The sequence below is a fragment of the Hyperolius riggenbachi genome, chromosome 6 (assembly GCF_040937935.1).
Source record: "Hyperolius riggenbachi isolate aHypRig1 chromosome 6, aHypRig1.pri, whole genome shotgun sequence".
Classification (NCBI taxonomy): domain Eukaryota; kingdom Metazoa; phylum Chordata; class Amphibia; order Anura; family Hyperoliidae; genus Hyperolius; species Hyperolius riggenbachi.
This window is the reverse complement of record NC_090651.1, coordinates 303,449,340-303,456,722: the sequence shown is the minus strand read 5'-3', so window position 1 is coordinate 303,456,722 and position 7,383 is coordinate 303,449,340.

Below are 7,383 nucleotides of genomic sequence, written 5' to 3'. Positions count from 1 at the left end.
GTGCCTGCATTAATTAGAGAAGTGAAAGCTGCTGCAGACTCTCATAGGGAAAACTTAGTTAGGCTCTTGTATACTTGCTCCTTGCTGATTCTTATTGCTAAAATAGCACCCCACAACAGCTCTTTTGAGAGCTAATCTTGTTCTTGTGATCTATTTTTTTTTTGTATGTGTGTCCCACTGACACTTGTGTTGCATAGACAGCCATAGTAATTCCTACTCTGTGTGCCACTGCCAGGCCCAGCACATTCAGTGACTACCTGTGTGTGTGAAAGGTGCACACTGTAATACCCATCACTGCATATACCTACCTACCTGTTGTTTACAGCTACCTACGTGAGCGCACACAGTGTCACTTTGCCTGTCTGGTACATGTCTGTGTGTGACAGGTGCACATTGTAATACCCATCACTGCATATACCTATCTGCTGTTGTTCAATTCAGTGCACCCACCTACCCACGTGAGCGCACGCAGTGTCACTGAGCCTGCCCGGTACCTGTCTGTGGGTGACAGGTACACATTGTAATACCCATCACTGCATATACCTACCTGTTGTTCACTTCAGTCAGTGCACCTACCTACCTACATGTGTGCACACAGTGTCACTGTGCCTGTCCTGTACCTGTTTGTGTGTGACAGGTGCACATTGTAATACCCATCACTACATATACCTACCTGTTGTTCACTATGCACCAACCTACCCACGTGAGCGCACGCAGTGTCACTGTGCCTGTCCGGTACCTGTCTGTGTGTGACAGGTGCACATTGTAATACCCATCACTGCATATACCTACCTGTTGTTCACTTCAGTCAGTGCACCCGCCTACCTACGTGAGTGCACGCAGTGTCACTGTGCCTGTCCGGTACCTGTCTGTGTGTGACAGGTGCACATTGTAATACCCATCACTGCATATACCTACCTGTTGTTCACTGTGCACCCACCTACCCACGTGAGCGCACGCAGTGTCACTGTGCCTGTCCGGTACCTGTCTGTGTGTGACAGGTGCACATAGTAATACCAATCACTGCATATACCTACCTGTTGTGTTCAGTGCACCCACCTCAACACTGCATATACCTACCTGTTGTGCTCAGTGCACCCACCTTCCTACGTGAGTGCACGCAGTATGATATACCACTCCGTGCATACCTGTTATCTGCACCTGTGTAACTGCACATTGTATTAGTCAAGTCAGTGCATACCTTTCACTTCATTCCCCCCGATATGGACAAAACGGACAAAACAGGTAGAGGCAGAGTTAGAGGCAGACCCAGAGGAAGGCCACCCGGCAGGTCTGTGCGAGGTCATGCTGATGTGATTTAGTGCGGCCCTGGACCAAAGTACAGTGCTCAGAAGAAGGCACGTCCCATCAACTCCCAAGATTGTCAGGACGTGGTTGACTATTAAACACAGAACACCTGTGGAGGAGGATGAAGTACCTGCTGTTGGTGCAGTTTTGGAAGTGTCTGAGGCAAGCAAAGCTGGGCAGGATGATTATGATGATGACGATGATACGGATGCCACGTATGTTCCCAATAGAGGAGATGAACAGGGGGACAGTTCAGAGGGGGAGTCAGAGAGGAATGGGAGGAGACGAGTTCCTGAAAGAAGCAGGGAGAGCTCGTCATCAGAAATCGCTGGTGGCAGTGTCCGGCACCATGTATCACCACCTATGTACAGACAGCCAACATGCCCTTCAATGTCAGCTGCTGATGCCACCATAGTGCCATCACCCCAGGGGGGCTCAGCGGTTTGGAAATTTTTTAATGTGTCTGCCTCAGATCGGAGAAATGCCATCTGTTCTCTCTGCCTCCAAAAATTGAGCCGTGGAAAGGCCAAAGGGACAAGTGCCTTACGAAGGCACATGGAGAAAAGGCACAAACTGCTATGGGTAGAGCACCTGAGCAAAAGCAGCACACAAAAGAAAAGCCACCCTCCTTCTCCTCTTCCTCCTTCAGGTGCATCATCTTCAGCCGCTTTCTCCCTTGCACCTTCACAGCCACCCTCCTCCACTTTGCCTCTGACCTTGAGCGGTTCCTGCTCCTCTGCCCACAGCAGCCAGGTGTCTGTGAAGGAAATCTTTGAGCGGAAGAAGCCAAATTTCTGCCAGTCACTCCTTGCCCGGCGTCTGACAGCTGGCTTGGCAGAACTGTTAGCTCGCCAGCTGTTACCATACCAGCTGGTGGACTCTGAGGCCTTCCGAAAATTTGTGGCCATTGGGACACCACAAGAAGATGCCAGGCCGCAATTATTTCTCTAAAAAGGCGATACCCAAACTGTACCATGAAGTTGAGAGGCAAGTGGTGTCATCTCTGGCACACAGCGTTGGGTCAAGTGTCCACCTGACCACGGATGCCTGGTCTGCCAAGCACGGTCAGGGCAGGTACATTACTTACACAGCCCATTGGGTCAACCTGGTGACCGATGGCAAGCAGGGAGTATGTGGCTGTGCAGCGGACCAACTTGTGACACCTCCACGGTTTGCAGGCAGGCCTCCTGCCACCTCCTCTCCTCCTGCTACATCCTCTTCACTGTGTCCTCCTCCTCCTCCTTGGCTGAGTGGCAGTTCAACTCTACTGGTGCTGTCATCTCCTCTCCAGCTATACAGCCCCAGCTCCCCAGGGCCTATGCTGCATGGCAGGTACGACGGTGTCACGCCATCTTAGACATGTCTTGCCTCAAAGTGGAAAGTCACACTGGAGCAGCTCTCCTGGCTGCTCTTAACAAACAGGTGGATTAGTGGCTGACCCCGCACCAGCTGGAGATCGGCAACGTGGTGTGTGACAACAGCAGCAATCTAATTTCCACTTTGAATTTGGGAAAGATGACACATGTACCATGCATGGCACATGTGCTCGATCTAGTCATTCAAAGATTTGTGTCAAAGTACCCAAGCTTAGAGGACATCCTGAAGCAGGCCCGGAAGTTGTGTGGGCATTTCAGGCTTTTTACACGGCCATGGCACACTTTGCCGAGATTCAGCGGAGAAACAAGTTGCCGGTGAGACGCCTCATTTGCAATAGCCCGACTCGGTGGAATTTTACCCTCCTTATTTTCTCTCGCCTGCTAGAACAGGAGAAAGCCGTCACCCAGTATCTCTACAATTTCAGTAGAAGGACACAATCTGGGGAGATGTTCTGCCTCAACAACTGGACACTCATGCGAAATACATGCAGGCTCATGCGGCCGTTTAAGGAGGTGACCAACCTGGTGAGTCACAGTGAAGGCACCATCAGCGACTTGATCCTGTACGCTTACTTCCTGAAGCGTGCCGTGCGTAGAGTGGTGGATCAAGCTGTGAAGGAGCGTGAACAGTTACAGGAGGAAACATTGTGGGATCAATTCTCATCAGAACCAGATGTTTCCTCAACACCTGTGGCAGCACAGAGGGGGGAGGAGGAGGAAGAGTCATGTGGGGAAGAGGAGTCAGACTCAGGTGAGGAGGAGGCAGCGGCAAAAGAACAACTGCAGCAGGCGTCGCAGGGGGCTTGTGCTGCTCAACGTTCCCGTGGTATTGTTTGTGGCTGGGGAGAGGAGGAGGACTTACCTGACGTCACTGAGGAAGAGCAAGAGGAGATGGATAGTACGCCTGGATCCAACTTTGTGCAGATGGCGTATTTTATGCTGTCCAGCCTGTTTAGGGACCCCCGTATAAAAAAAACTGAAGAGGAATGAGCTGTACTGGGTGGCCACGCGACTATACCCTCGGTATAGGCACAAAGTGGCGGACATGTTGCCAACTCACCTGAAGGCAGAAAGGATGCAGCACTTGCAGAACAAGCTGGCAACTATGCTTTACAATGCTTTTAAGGGTGATGTCACAGCACAACGCAATGAAGGTCCCACTGCCAGTAATCCTTCTCCCATGTCCACGCAGGCAAGGACAGGATGCTCCGGCGATCTCATGGTGATGTCGGACATGCGGACATTCTTTAGTCCAATGCCTTGTCTTAGCCCTTCCGGATCCACCCTCCACCAACGCTTGGAGTGGCAGGTAGCCGACTACCTGGCCTTAAGTGTGGATGTAGACACTGTGAGCAGCAATGAACCCTTGGACTACTGGGTGCGAAGGCTTGACCTGTGGCCAGAGCTGTCCCAATTTGCCATCCAACTTCTGCCTTGCCCTGCCTCACGCGTCCTATCAAAAAGGACCTTCAGCGCAGCTGGAGGCATTGTCACTGAGAAGAGAGGTTGCCTAAGTCACAAAAGTGTTAAGTACCTGACCTTTATCAAAATGAATGAGGCATGGATCCCGGAGGGCTACTGCCAATTAGGCTTTCTTTAGGTGGGACATTATGCCAAGAATTCTTTTATTCTAAATGTGTTTTGATGGAAAAATAGGAAAAAATGTGGGAAAAAATTTATTATTTTTCAGTTTTCAGCCTTTATAGTTTTTAAATAATGCATGCTACTGTAATTAAAACCCATGAAATTTATTTGTCCATTTGTCCTGGTTATAAAACCATTTAAATGATGTCCCTATCACAATGTTTGGCGCCAATATTTTATTTGGAAATAAAGGTGCATTTTTTTCAGTTTTGCGTCCATCCCTTATTACAAGCCCATAGTTTATAAAGTAACAGTGTTATACCCTCTTGACATAATTATTTAAAAAGTTCAGTCCCTAAGGTAACTATTTATGTATTTTTTTTTATTGTATTTTTTTTTTAATTACAAAAAAAAAAAAAAAAGAAATTGGGGCGTGTGGGAGGTAATGAGTTAATTTTTAATGTATAACTAATGTATTTGTATATGAAAAATGCTTTAGGGTGCAGTTTTACTATTTGGCCACAAGATGGCCACAGTAAGTTTTTGTTTATGCGACCTGCAAGCGTACAGGAAGTATGCTTGCAGGAAGTTCAGGGAGACTGGGCAACTTTTTTTTTCACAATGATCGTGCTGCTTCTCGTAGAAGCAGCTGATCATTGCGGGGAGCTTAGATCCACGAACGGGAAAGGTTTTTCCCGTTCATTGATCCCTGGGTGAGCGGGCGTCGGCGTGCACGAGCGCGGGGACGAGCGAGCGGGCGCGCCGACCGCGGCAGGAGCGGTGTCAGGTACGGATTTCTCCGTCCCTTGGTGGTAACAGGGTGGAAAAAGTGAAGGAGAAATCCGTACCGCTGGGGGTAAAGTAGTTAAAGCACTTTAGGCCTGCAATTTAGCATTCAGTGTGATTTCTGCCCTTAAAACGCTGCTTTGTGTCCAATCCAGATTTTTCGCCTCCCCATTGAAGTCTATTGCGGTTCGGGAAAGTTTGCACGAACCAAACTTTCGTGGAACTTTGTGAACCCGGTTCGCGAACCGAAAATCGGAGGTTCGGCCCATCTCTAGTCCTGACATCACACTTTGGGAGGGGTTCCACCACAATATCAGCCATACAGACACCACTGATGATCTATTCAAGAAAAGGTAAAAATGTCTTGAAAGGGGGGTATCAGTTACTGATTGGAGTGAAGTTCAATCATGGGTTACAGTTCCTCTTTAAACACCCTAAACTGGGCAAAGGAAAATGGCTCCCATTCTCAAAATGGCTGCCCTAATGCTGGGTGTTCTTATAAATATTACATGGAATCCAGGTAATAAAATGGTTTGCATGGAATGGACGTGGTAAAAAAAAAAATAATAAGCATTACACGATTCCATCAGTTTAAAATGACTGACTGCAGCCTCAGCCATTATGTCCACTCTGCATGTTATTGGATCAATGGTCTCCTCTTCCTGTGCCTGGGATTAGCCTCTCTGATTACGTGATGGGAAGGGGAGAACAAGCTATTTAGAGGATGTGCAGGCTTCATTGATGCTTTGCAACTAATAACTTGCACTGCCTGCCCGCTGCCCTTTGAACCCATTTAAACATCAATATTTCTCAAGGTTAGAGGGCAGCTGGGATAGATACCAAACAAATTTACCATTTCAGTTATAAGTGTCTGGGGGATACGCTGAACTGCTTTAGATCACCTTATGGTTGGAGGCACTCTCCTTGCCGGGAGGGACGAGAGCGCTATATACTCTGATTTACTTTCCATTGTGTCAGATTATTACTTTGCCCAGCTTTGCTTTGTGAGATTTGAAGACGAGGCTTTCAGTAAATCTTTTCCACCTGTGTGTGTTTTTTTTTTTATAAATCTTAAAGTGTTAGTCCATTTAATTTTGATATGTAACTGTCAGTGGATGCCAGGAAACCAGCCTTGTAGAGATATTTTTGCCAACAGCAGCCGTAAGGCAGGACGGTGGGTGGTTTGCTGTAAGGCACAGACTAGAGTCAGCACCTTAAAGAGAAACTCCGACCAGGAATTTAACTTTATCCCAATCAGTAGCTGATACCCCCTTTTACATGACAAATCTATTGCATTTCACAAACAGACCATCAGGGGGCGCTGTATGACTGATATTGTGGTGAAACCCCTCCCACAAGAAGCTCTGGGACCGCGGTATTCTGGGTAAACTGCCACAATGTAACAAGACTCATAGACAGGAAGTAGCTGCTTACAGCTGTCTGTAACAGCCAAAACAGCTAGGAGCAGCTACATAACCTGCCCACAGTAAAAATGTCACCATGTAATACATGTCAGAATGTGAATCTGGGAGAGGAAAGATTTTACAATGAGCAAACAATGACTAAATCATTTATACATAATTATTGTAAAAATGAAGCACTTTTTTTATTACATTATTTTCACTGGAGTTCCTCTTTAAAGGTGACATGTGACATGATGAGATAGAAATGTGTATGTACAGTGCCCAGCACACAAATAACTATACTGTGTTCCTTTTTTTCTTTCTCTGCCTGAAAGAGTTAAATATCAGTGAGGGTCACACTGTATTCACTTCCTGTCTGAGTCAGGACTGAGTCATCCACTTACATACCTGATTTTTAACGCTTTCAGACAGAGAAAGAAAAAAAGGAACACAGCATACTTATATGTGTGCTAGGCACTGTACTAACCCATGTCTATCTCATCATGTCACATGCCACTTTGGGTATCCTTTAAACCATGGGATACACTGAACTCAGGGGTAATAAAAGACTCCATAGATGCTGAGAATTTGCTGCATGCAGGCCAAGAACACGAGGGAAAGGTATCTGCAGCTCAGGCAATGAGAGCTTAAAGAACCACTATTGTGAAGAAGTAGGCCGTTAAACTCTGACAGAACCGACAGGTTTTGGGCCAGTCCATCTCTTCATGGGCGATTTTCAGGGTTTTCTTTGTTTTCAACAGCATTTCCTGAACAGCAGTTGCAAAGTCTAACTGACAAAATAGTGTGCAAGTGATTAGGGGGGCTGGCTGGCTGGTATCTAACTATTTTGGCAGTTAAATTGCTGTTCTGGGAATGCTGTTGAAAACAAAGAAAACCCTAAAAATCGCCCATGAAGAGATGGACTG